Source organism: Poecilia mexicana, unplaced genomic scaffold, assembly GCF_051168715.1.
Source record: "Poecilia mexicana isolate PSO_F unplaced genomic scaffold, ASM5116871v1 scaffold_6, whole genome shotgun sequence".
NCBI classification, from domain to species: domain Eukaryota; kingdom Metazoa; phylum Chordata; class Actinopteri; order Cyprinodontiformes; family Poeciliidae; genus Poecilia; species Poecilia mexicana.
The window spans coordinates 17,821,539-17,834,713 of record NW_028263375.1 but is presented as its reverse complement, the minus strand read 5'-3'; positions in this window follow the sequence as shown (position 1 = coordinate 17,834,713).

The following is a 13,175-nucleotide window of genomic DNA, read 5'->3' as shown; positions in this document are numbered from 1 at the left end:
GAAATGAAGATGTCAGCGATAACATAAGTTTAATATAACTCACTTTGTAGTCAGTGCAGTTTGAAACACATTCCTATGCTGATTGTAACCCTGGTGTAGCAAACATGAAAAAAATGATGTCTTTAATTACCCATCACCTAAAAATGTCCTTGGTCAATGAATCAAATTTGGCCTTTAACAGGACTGTCATGGAACATTGCAAAAATACTTTGCAGAATGTTTCAATGAACACCAGTCAATAAAACATTTTAAAAAGGACAACATTAGCTCAAACGACCTCATCTTTTAATTTTAATTCCACCCTTATTTACATGAGATCTGAGCTCCACTCTTTGACTCCCAGGAAAGTGAAGATTTGAGTCTTTATCTCTCAAGTTAACCATAGTGAGAAGCTTTGGTTTTGTGACCTAAGCATCTCTCAAATCTACCTCGAAGACTGGAGTCACTGGCCTTGATGCTATAACACAAAAAAATGTGCTTTTTGTATTGTTAGACAAGTTTTGAAAAGGAAACTGCAATGTTATTTTTAATAATGTTTTCCTTTAAAATTTATAAAGTATATTAAATTGGGTTGAATTCAATATAATGATCTTAAAATATTTTGCCAAAGCATTTCTGGTATAAAAAATAAAATAAAAACTCACAATAAAAAATCCAAGAATCCTCAGGCCTTTGTAGCAAGATTTCAAAAGACATACAATTCACTGAATCATTAGCATATAGAAATATTGACAGATTTTTACAAACAAGTTTCCAAAAATATCAATCGCTTATCTCACAAAAAGACTATCATATTTTCTCTCTCTACTGAGTTAGCCCCCACCTCATTTGTAATACAAAGAGCAAACCTGAGCTTCAGAGCAAACCTAAATAGTAACAATATATAGGAACAATAGTTGATTAACGTAGATGCTTTTGGAACTGATCATATTTAAAATAAGACTTGGAAAACGTTAAATACTGTTATATTCAACTCGACAGCTGTGGTAAACAGAGAGTAAATTATTAAATTAATACTCTATCTGCATCCAAAGTTATTATTTTTAATATTGTTTTTGTTTCATTTAGTCATGTTAAATAGCAAGGATGTTCCACATTTAGACAAAATCACAATTGAATATTATTACGTTCCAACAACCTAAATAATTATTAAGAAGTCCTTTCCAGATGATATATCAAAATCTTTTTTCCCTCTGATGTATTTTTTTGGTCAGTCATGGCAAACTTGGTTCTCACCTTGCTTCTCAGTGAAATAATTCATAGTCCCCAGCTTTTCCTCTTCTGATGTTTCTCAGTTTTTGGAAGGGTTCTCTATTCAGAAGACAGCTCAGTTCGTGTTCCACTGCCTCCTCACTAATGCACCATTAAACTCCTCATTTTCTTATTTATTCTGCTCCTGAGGCTCAGTTAAATTAATGGGTGCTTAATGTCAGTGCTTGGTATTCCAGTGTTTGTCTTTTGTAATAAATGGGTTTCGGTGGAAAACTGAAGAGAAATATATTCATTAAAAGAGGTGTTTAAAGACTACTTGTTGTGCTTAATTTATATGTTGAATTCACAAATTACTCATGTAAGTATCTGTAAGGAAAAAGCACTCCAAGATTGCAGACATACGAAAAAATTGCTCTTTTTGCCAAGGAATGAAGGAAGGGAAATAAACACCCTGATATTGGCTTTGACTAGACAATATGATCAAATCAGATAGGCCAGATTACCAAAGAGTTTTTTTGAATAAGGCAAAACTCTCACACGCTATTAACACTTTTAGTGTGGAACTGACCTAACTGCTACTAAAATATTGCAGTAATTAAACAATAACATCACTTGATCTCCCACTGAGGAATGCAATCTGCACTGATGAATATTCACTCACCTTAGCATGCTGTATGCTTGAAATTGGATGTGAATCTGACCACTTGATGTACTTTCTGATCACTTTGGAGCTTTTATAGGACATTTTAAATGTCATTCTAGCAGTCAGTTCTTCATCAGGGTTTATGGCTGTATGGTCAGGGTATGCTGCATGATATAAATTCCAAACTATTTAGAAGGGGAGTGAATTATAAATAACATTCACATCAAAGCACCATGAATCCTCTGTCTTTCCTCACATTTTGACCAACATAAGATGGATTTTGCAATATGTCAGCATACACGGCAAGACAAGAAATAGTGTGGCACTTTTTGCTACTTTGCAATAGTAAAGTTTTTCTTCTTTTTTCGGTTGCTTTTGTTTTTTAGTTGCTTGGTTAGCTGGTATGACATACAACACCAGCAAACAAAAATACAAAAATAGCTGCATTAGAAGACAATCCCCTCAAGTCTGTGGTTCTTCCTGTTGCTGGTGCGCCTTCTGCTAACACACTTCTTCCTTCCACTCAATTTTCTGCTAATATGTAACAACAACAACAAGCTTATTTAGCAATTACCTTTTGTGGGCTAACCTTCTTGTGAAGGGTGATGATGAATGTTTTCTGGACATCCGTCAAGTCAGCAGTCTTCCTGATAATTGGGTTTCAATTATTTACCCATTTCAAAATATAAAATTCAAAACATGAAATATTTCTCTGAGGCATTAAGTTTTGGGTTTTCAATATCTGTAAGTAATAATGATCAAAGTCACAAAAGAAGAAGTTTTGGACTATATCACTCTATATATAATACATGAGTCTCATTCTCTGAACCAGAGATGTACTTTTATGCAATATTCAAAATGTTTTAGATGTACCAGCATAACTTCATTTGCTGGTACAATCCTAGAGGCTATAACACTTTCAGAAAGTCTTAAAGTGGAGTGCACTGGCAGCTGAGCAATTTTTGTAATTAAACAACGTCTATTGCTTTCATAATTGTTGTTTATTAATGTAAAATTTGACTTCATCAACCTGGTTTTCATTGTTTCTGAGAGCTTACTACTTAATTTAACTCAACATTTTTCAATTATGCTTACTCACTAAGTCATGTAGCTGTAGTTTATTGCATGTGGTAACTATACTCTGTAATTAGTGCATAAATCAGTAATATATAAAAGGTAAAAAAAAAAGCAAAAAGTTTTATTTAAAACCCAATGCATGTACATTAGTTATTTTAAGTGGCCTTTATCTATTTTCTCATACAAGAAGGCTTTCTAGTAATCGCATGCCGTTGTGTAAAAGTGTACCTTGTGCAAAACCAGCAAGTGTGCATTTGAAGGTCGGGTCTTAAGACTGAAAATCACCTCCAAACAGTGCCAATTCATTAATCTAAGGCTAAATGCAAGCACAACATGTATTTGGATGATGAATGTCCAGGTCAAACACTTTTCCACCCCCAGAAGCATAAAATTAAACTGAATAAAAGCCTAGCCCTCTAATAAATTTAATGCAACAAATTGATACCAGTGATTTTTTTTCCTCTGAAATGTTGTAAAATAATTTCTTTGCAAAACCTTGTGGAAGACAACAACTTAAAATGTAATGAGATCTGCAGCAACATCAGAGAGGTAAAATACATTATAATACAGAACCACATGGAAGCAAACTGACTATTTGCAGACTGAGGTATGTCTGCTGTGAACCCAAACTGGAAGTTAACAACAGTTATTATTGTATTTCCAGTTATATTTTTATAACATGCACTAATATTGTCACTGCTTGCATGTTTTCCCAGTGTTGTCCAGTTCTATTTTTGCTGCATGTTTTGGGTGTCGAATTTCAAAGTTGCATGTAAAAATCTGGATTGGAGAGGATGCTTATGTAAAAACAAATCAAAACAAAAAAAATAGCGCCAAACAGTCTTTGGCATTGTCTACAGAGAACTAATTAACTGATGCATTCCATCTCATCAGTGTGGGGAAACATCGATTACACTCAGGGTGACAAACAAAAAAGTTCTCATGTAAATTAAAGTCCTGGGGAGCCACTGGCTCATTCAATTATGATTTTCTTTGTTCACAACTCTCTATCAATGAACTGATATTCCACAGTCACTATAGTTAAAGGAATGCACTCAGCTGTGTGAATGACTTTGAAGACAGGGAAGAGTGTCATATTCTGTGTGATTTTTGTGTCCGTGGAGACAGCTGTTGTCATCAAACAGATTTATAAATGACACTTTTACTTAGCTGCTGTGTGCCAAAGCCTACTGAAGACGTATGGCAAAGTCAGAGCAAAAAGTGTGGTGTCTGGTCATTTTTCAGAATAAACAGAACAATAAAGCAGGACAGTGACAGCACAGAAGGCAGGAGAACTGGATGGAAGCAGCAAATGCAGAGAACGGTAATTGATTTAGCTACATCTTCATGTTGCTGTGAAAGAGCCTGAACGTCAGTGTTCTCCTCTTAATTTACACTTAACAAATGTACAAATATACAGTATAAAATTCTCAGCGTTTAATTTTGTAAATGGTGGTAATCGTGGCTTACAGCTAAGCGAAAGTCTATATCCAGTTCCTCAGAAAAAAGAAAAAAAAAATCCTACACACAGTATTGAAAAGGAGCTCTAACATTGTTTCTGTTGGCTCAGTCATGGCTCGGACTACATGACATTTGTAGTCCATGTATTTGATAAGTGACTTAGATAAGCATTCCCTCTGGCCAATGTTCATTCTATGTGAATCGACCCCAAACTCTTGAGTGAACTTTGTTTTACTATTTTCTCAACATTGTTATTTTAGTCATAACTGGTGAACATTTTGCTTACCAAACTTTTTTTGGTAAGCAATCAATTTTTATGTCAATTTTTATGCTTGAACACAGAACTGCAAACAGACAACTTCTTTATAAGTGACCTTTAGTGGCTTATCAAACTTATAGAGGGGGCCTGTGGTTGTCTGCTGAAGAACTGTCAAGTCAGCACTCTTGATCATTATTACGAAGGCCATAGCAGAGTATTTCTCCAGTTAAAATCTTTTATTGGTTGTTTGTAATATTCAAATGTTCCTGTTTGCTGAATTGTGGCTTTTCAATAGGAGTGAAAGCAAAATTATCAACGTTATCAGAACGGAACATTCGAAATATATATTTCTGTGTATAATATACGTTTGCAATATGAGGTTCACTTTTTGAACTGAAACAGTAAAACAGGATATTTCTTTGTTATTTGTGGAAATACACATGTCCAAATGCATGTTATAAGTTGGACAAAGAGATTCAGAAATACTTGATTAAAGCTTAAAGCAAAATATTTGAGCAATGCCGCGTCTACACACACCAAATGGTTGTCATGTTGTTTGAGGACCGATGCAGAAAAAGACACAAAATTCTTCAAATTATACTTCTATAAGCATTTAATGGTAAACTAACTTGCATTAAATGTGATATGTGCAAGCATGTTAGGAACTTATGTTTAGAGGTATTACATTTTCACGTGAATAGACATTTTGGCTCACTATCCCATAGTACTCAGTTATTTGCAATCATAATCTACTCTTTTTTTTAATGTAAAAACAAATATTTTCATTTCTCTTTTCTTGTCATGTTAGTTGACCAGGGGTTATTGCCCTTCTTTTAATGTGCTTCTGCAAGAAGGTGGAAAAAATTCACAGTAAGAAGTCTGAAAGTGGTATGTTGCCATAGCTCTGGCAGAAACGCAATAAATAGCTTTTCCGGACATTGTGGATGCAGAGTTTGAACGCTCCGACACCAGTGGCCTTTATCACGACACTTTTCACAGATCTGTGCATTTAAAGCATTTTATATGAGGCAATTATTACTCCAAGAGGCAAAGGCTGGGAAGAGAGATGAAGTGGAACAGAAACTTCAGACAACATTGCCTTGAGGAAGAAGGAGAAGACGAGAGGATTTGACTACAGAGAAACCAGAAAGAGTGAGCAAATCTTTAGCTGCAATAGCAGTCAGTACAAATCACTGTCATTGGGTTAGAAGTCCTCAGAATTTGAATCCCTGTGGGACCGAAAGCTTTACTTATCACATTTAAGGTCTACTTTTGGACATTCAATATCCTGTTTGTCCTCCAGCTTCAGTGACCCAAGGCTATAGTCATGAGTAGATTGGGGAGGAAAAAAGTGGACCTGGAGTTCCTGACAGACTAGTCCACCTTCAACTGCTTTATTTATTTTATTGATTATCTATCTATCTATCTATCTATCTATCTATCTATCTATCTATCTATCTATCTATCTATCTATCTATCTATCTATCTATCTATCTATCTATCTATCTATCTATCTATCTATCTATCTATCTATCTATCTATCTATCTATCTACAGTTTATTTAAAATGTAAGCGCCACAACGTGTATGTCTTGTGACCTTTTCATTTATAAATATATTAGTGAAATACAGCATAACTGACCAAATAATCACAGTAAACCCCATTGTCAGATTTATCTTCCTAAAGTGTAAGTTCACAGTGGAGCATCAACAATGACAAAAAGCTGAGCTGACAACCCAACAAGCACATTAATGTCTCTGCTGTGACAGATCTGCAACACCATGCCACGGGCCTTCTCTGATCGGCTTGTCAGGCAAAGTATGCGCATTGACTGGCCAAGGAGTTATTGATTGAGGACTGTGAAAGATTTTAAATGAGCTATGAGTCAAACATTGGATGTGTGTTATATCAATAAATTTGTTTTATTGAGTAAAATTAACCACGTACAGTAAACGACATACATGCTCTGACTGATTGTAACAAACAGAAATAAGAGAAACAATCTCCCGTGCTTTGAATGTAATGAAACTGCAAATTAGATCATGTATCCAGTTTGTTAAACGTTTGCCGTGCGAATTTTGACAGTATTTGTTTGAAATACATGACACACATTGGCCGTGGAAACCGAGTAAGGGTCCTCCTCTGAACAGGGCACAAACAGTGATTCTATGTGGAGTGAAGCCATGCAGCCATTACATCCTCTCTGGGGGCATGTCAACTCACAGCTGTTGGACCAGGCCCTCCAGATCCAACAAACAACCACTGGGTTAGATTTGGTGTCTGTGATAAATCCACACGTTCACCTGTGAGAACACTCAGGACACTGGGCTGGCTCCAGGAGGACCTTTAAATTAGATATGCAGACCAGATTCAGAGAAGTAGGTAAATCAGTTGCATTTAAATTAAAAAGTACTTCTAGGACTTGTTTTCATTCCTGCTTAAATTATTTCATTCTGAGTAGAGTGTCTGGGTACTTCACCGACCTCTTATTTCAACGAATGAAGAATATACCTGTTTTGACCAAAGATGCACACCTTCTATATATATATATATATATATATATATATATATATATATATATATATATATATATATATATATATATATATATAGCATTTTAATTATACAATGTTATACAGTTGTTTTAATTGTATAATTAAAACAGTAATTAAGCATCTTCGCTCACCCTTTTTTATCAGAACACTTTACTAATAACATCCTGTTTTTAATTATGTGGATGTAATGTATTGATTGCACATTAGGGAGCAACTAAGGGTGCTCACAGTAGGCTGGAAGCTGCCAGGATGGATCCATGTTTGTGGGATTAGGTGATATTAATGATACACTGCAGAAACATCACTGAAAAAAAAAGAAAAAAAAAAAGAAAAGCATTTGAGTTATGAAATAGTAAGTACTTTTTTTCTGATAAGCTTTCTGATGTTGTAGTACAGGGAAAACATTATTTTCCTGTTGTATGGGAATAAAAATCTTGACTTCCACCACTACAACACAAAGGCTAGTTAATGTTCTTCGTAATACTAAAATAGCAATATTCCTCAAGCTCCGTGACAAACATCTTCGGGGTCATATGGCCCTGATAAAGTAATATACAACTACAACGGGCTTATAAATAAATATTAAAATCTAAATTGATCTTAGTTTTGTTTTAAGTGACACAAAAACATATTTTTTAAATACTTAAATACATAGTTGTTGTTTTGTTGTTTTTTTTTTAATTCATCTTTCTATCAAAACCACATATAGTGAAACTAAAGACTGCATATATTGACTATTAAACATGTGTAGCCAAGCAATTTAAACATTTCTTGATGATTTATTTGATTTATAAAAAATATATATATTTTTGTATTTTTATGATTTCAATATTTAACTAAATATGAGTTGTTGTAATAAGAGGTAAATGTTATTAGACCTGATCCAGTTCATTGGAAAAATCTGTTGACCTGTTATTTATGAAGTCCAAGTCAGTAACTTCTCTCTTGAACATTTGCTTCTCCCTCCTTCCATTCAATAAATTGACCTGCATAAAGGTTGGCCACATTGAACTGCCAATTTGCACCAGGGGTCTTGGTTCTAGAGCTTAATTGGTATCAATATCAATATAATGTACTTGGCTTCAGTCCATTCCAACCACTGAAAAAAATCCCGTGGCAGCTCCTGTATGTTGGAGTTTCAGCAGCAACAAACAAATGATTGTGCTTGTTTGAAATTCTCTTTTGTGTAATTTTCACTAGATTTACTTTTTTTTTTAATGAAATGCAGCTGTTAATGTATAAAAAGACAAGTTTAAATGTATTCAGAATCCCCAGTCACATTATGAATTATTGTAATAGTTGTTTCAGTTTATAATTTGTTGTTATTTCTTAGCTTAAATTGTATATATTAAGACCAATATTTAGGTAAAATGGTGGAGACTGACAATACATTTTTAGTGTTTTAAAGAGTTTTAAAGACTTTTTAATTATGTGTAGGAATTATAACACTTCCTTTCAATGCTCTTCATTGGTCCTATGAACCAGTACTTACATTTTTAGCCTATGTTAACTAATATGAATATTTATTGACAATATTTTTTGTCAATTGTAATTATTGTTTTTATTGTCAGCTCTTTTAGAATTAAATCAACTTATGAATAACAAGAATATTTTATTACTGCACTGGGGCATGGTTCATTAATTTAATCTGTCAACTATTTTCTGAATATTATTTAAAAGGGGACAAAAAATAATTATTTACTATTTTAAGCAATGCTTTGAGGACAAAGGCTCACATTCTGTTAACACTTATCATGTTCACATCAGGCAGATACTCCAAGATGTGACAGAACTGTATTTACTCAAAATTATTTTAGGAAGAGGTCAGGTCCTAACTCAGATAAATTGTATTTGAAATTTAATATATGAAGGAAGTAAGGAAGATAATAATTATCCTGTCCACCACTTAAAAATGTTCAATAGCTGAACAGGTAGAAAATAGCCCTATAAATAGAAAGCTCTGATTGTAGAATGGGAATCTTTGAAACTGTTTTAACAACAAAACACATATTTGAAGTCCAAGTGCAGCTTGACACGGGTAATGTAGCACTTTTTGTCATCTATGTGAAACCTCATGCTTCTCATTTTAGCTCAATGTTAACAGATTGCTGATTACACAATGGCTTCATGTCTCGTCTCATCTGTGACTTGGGCTGCAATGCAGCAGCATGCTATGCACAGTCTCAACATGTTGACATTTTTTTTTTTGATAAGGTGAGACTTCCTAGCAAAACAGTTACAGTATTTTGTTACTGTAACAAAATACTGCTTTCTATTTTTATTTCTTCTCACCACAATAATATCATTAGAGAGTGAGTGCAGTATGAAAAGAAGCCCAATGTGAGATACGAGAAGAGATACTTCACTATTAAACTGTATAAAATGCATGCTAACGTCCCTATTGATATGGCAGCTGAGTGGTGCTGTTACTTTTAGTAGTCAAACTAGGAATGCAAAAACCCAGGCTCTGTATAGCTGGTGTGAGCAGTGAGTTAAAACAACCAGAAGGAGGTTAGAAGTTCAACAATATATATATTTTTTACAATAAAATAATAAAATATATCACAAAAACTGTACAGTAAAATAAAAGAGGCTATGAAACTTTTACCAAAAAGAAACTGTGGCAGCACAGGCTGAAAGGCTAAAATACTAAAATGGCACACAACAATAAAAGTCTAGTCCAAGCAGGCTTAACAGTAAAAAGAGCTTGGTCCTGTTGTTCTCTCTTAGGAGTCCTTTGTGGTCGACCCCCAGCCAGAGCTCGGTCCTGTTGGTTTCCAGTATCTTCCATCAGCCTCTCCCCGTCCAATCCTACAAACATCCACCGTCGGGCCAACATTTTCAATAACTGCTGGGCTCTGGCTTTGGTCTGGTCTCTTGTGGCTCTTCTACGGCTCTTGCTGTTCGCAGTCTCACAGGGTCACCTCTTTCCACACCGCCCTTGACCCTGGCACACTCGCTCCCCACCCATCTCCACTGCCAAAGTGCCATATTGTTCAAGTTCAAGCCTGTGTGTCTCCGTTCATCCTTCCTTGCCTGCTTGCCATGGTGTTAGTCTCTCGGGTGGACAGTGGCGGCCCGCTCGCAGCTCATTCCCGCTTCGATCACCCGCTCGTCCCTGTGTGCACTCATACCTTCAGTGTCTCCTGACTTGTCAGTCTTTCCTCTAATTTCTGCATAGAGCTAATTTGCAGCTAGTCCATGGGTGTTTTCAGCTTTGGCAAAGTAATGGCAAACGGTCTAACTTCATGCATAAGAACAGAAGTTACTCAAAACATGCAACACAACAAGCTGAAATGAATCACAAAAACAAAACATACATGTCACAATGTTACATGGATGTTTTAAACAAATGTGCAAAAAAAAAAAATATCTGAAATATTTCTGAAATATTTAATTGCCCTACCCAAATAGCAGTCTATTTACTTATTTAAAAACTGGTTACACAAGACGGGTTTTCTAAAAATAAGTCTTAGTTCATGACCTTATGAGAAAGTACCTTTCAACACCTTCAAGGAAGGTTAGCTTGAATGAAAGGGGAGGTAGCCCCTTGAGTCTTATGGTGACAACAACCATGTCCTCTCACTGTGTGTGACATTTAGGTCTCAAGTTCCCCCTGGTAGATCATTTCCAACATGCCAGAGGTCAGCCTCAGGGCACATTTGTCTAGCTTCACTGACCACTCACTGCTTCTGGCATTTGGCTTTTGAACAAAGCAATGAATTTGATTTTTCAGTCCCTCTTGGAATCTTCCATTTGATATTTTTTTCACATTTCTCACTGAAATACACCAATTTGAATCTGTTACAGAAAACTGTAAAAATATATGGTTGTAACTTAGTGGAAGACTGCTGCATCAAGAATTTCTTAAATGTCTTTGGAAAGGTTTATGTTTAAAAGGATTGCTAAAACATTTTTTATACCTGCTTGTTCCCTGTTTAGCTTGCCAGAAGTTAGAACATAATAAAACAATGTCAGCTTTTTATAGTCAAACCTCAAATTCAGCACACTTCACACTAGTATTTTATTTCTGTGTCCATGTGTTCTTGTGGAGCACCGGTCTGGTTTAATCTCCATGACAACTCTTTGAGTGAACTCAAAGCAACAGGTGAGCCTTCATTTTCTGTTAAACCACCTTCAAATGTTTTATGACTTTGACACAGGAATTTAAAGTCCACTAACTTGAAATGAATCATTTTTAATTTGATAATGAGTGAAAATAGTACAAAAGTATGTACTTGTTCACCTAAGTGAGGATAGTTTTCTTGGATTTATGTGAAACAGCTCACAATTCAGAAGGAGCTATCAGAACTAAAAAAAACCAAAACAAAAAAAAAGCAATGATTGGAAAACCTGACTCTTGTTAAATCAACTTGACTTTATATTCTTGAGTTAAGATTATAAACTATAAAACTTTTTACTTGCAGTTTGAAAGAACCAAGTGAACTGTCATTTCAAATCAATCGACCCTTAAATGTTTTACAGTGCGCATTAGGTCTCACATTGAAAATGTGATCTGAACATGTGCAACCAGGGCTGCACAGTGGCAGTTGGTAGCACTGTGCCTTGCAGCAAGAAGGTTCTTGGTTCAAATCCCAGTCTAGAGTCTTCCTGCATAGAGTTTACATGTTCTCTCTGTGCATGCGTAGGTTCTCTCTGGGTACCCCAGCTTCCTCCTACAGTCCAAAAACATGACCGTTAGGTTAGCTGAACTCTAAATTCTCCTTTGGTTGTTAGTCCTATCTTTCTCTGTATTGCACTGCGATGGAGTGACGATCTATTCAGGGTGTACCCCGCCTCTCGCCCGTTGACTGCTGGACAAAGGAACCAGCTCCCCCCTCACGACCCTGCAAGGACAACCATGTGAGATAATGAATGGATGGATGGCACACTCAACCATGCCTACCTAGAAATGCATCCTATATTTAATTTAAAAAGCATGATATACCAAAAGGCAGATTCCTTTTGACATTGTCTTTTCTACCATGCTCTCCAGAAACAGCAAGTCTTATTTGTTTAGACTTCAGTCTCCTAATTGAAATAGTAAAACCGAACAACAGAAATAGGACTATTGAAAAGAGTGCTAAAAAACTAAGATGCACAGAAAATGTCCTGTCCCATAAAAAAGCTTCTGAGAAACTAAGAAAGTCAAAGGGCAGACTGTTATTCAGAAAAGCCTTCTCTGTGGTAATGAATACACTTTACTTTCACTTACTTTTTAACTCAAAAATTGCTTGCGCCTCAAGGCAGACAATAAGAGTCTTCTCAGCTCTATTTCTCCCAGGGTTGGCAAGTGATTTATCTAGCTAGTGAAAAGCCGAGTCAGGTGACTTGTTGAAAGAGGGGACTTTGATTCCTATTAGTCTCCCTTGTGCTCAAAGTTGCACATTGTAAATGTTCTTTCTTGCTGTGTTGACTTGGGATTAACCTTAATGGTTTTTTTCTCCTACTTTAGTTCTTACCCTGTTTAATCCCAAATTGTACCCTGATTGAAAAAGTAAACATATTTACAAATGAAGCAAGGCATTTCGAAACTATTTTTTGTTTGAGCTTCATTTTAAATTGATATAATTGAGATCAGTTAACTCAACACAAGACTAACGCATGCAGTAGTAACCGTGTCATTGTAAACAGCACATCAGTCCAGGGAATATTCCATATTTTCATAACTGCCTATGCAATCCATGAGGGTATAGGCCAAGTCCATATTCCACTTGATTCATTAATACTCCGGTAAGAATAGGAACCTTAGGCAATGAGAGGAATGTAAATGACCTTGGTCCATCTCCTACCACTTATTTTCAAAGCCCTGGCATCCTTCTAAATTGGTGCAATCCAGCACAATTTTCTATATGAAATCTGGGATGAAATACCCAGAAAAAACTTAATGCACATCAATTCACAGCACTGAGGTGCTTATCACAGCAACAGAGGTCAATTTTCGGGCAAGAAGCCTATTACTTCTTCC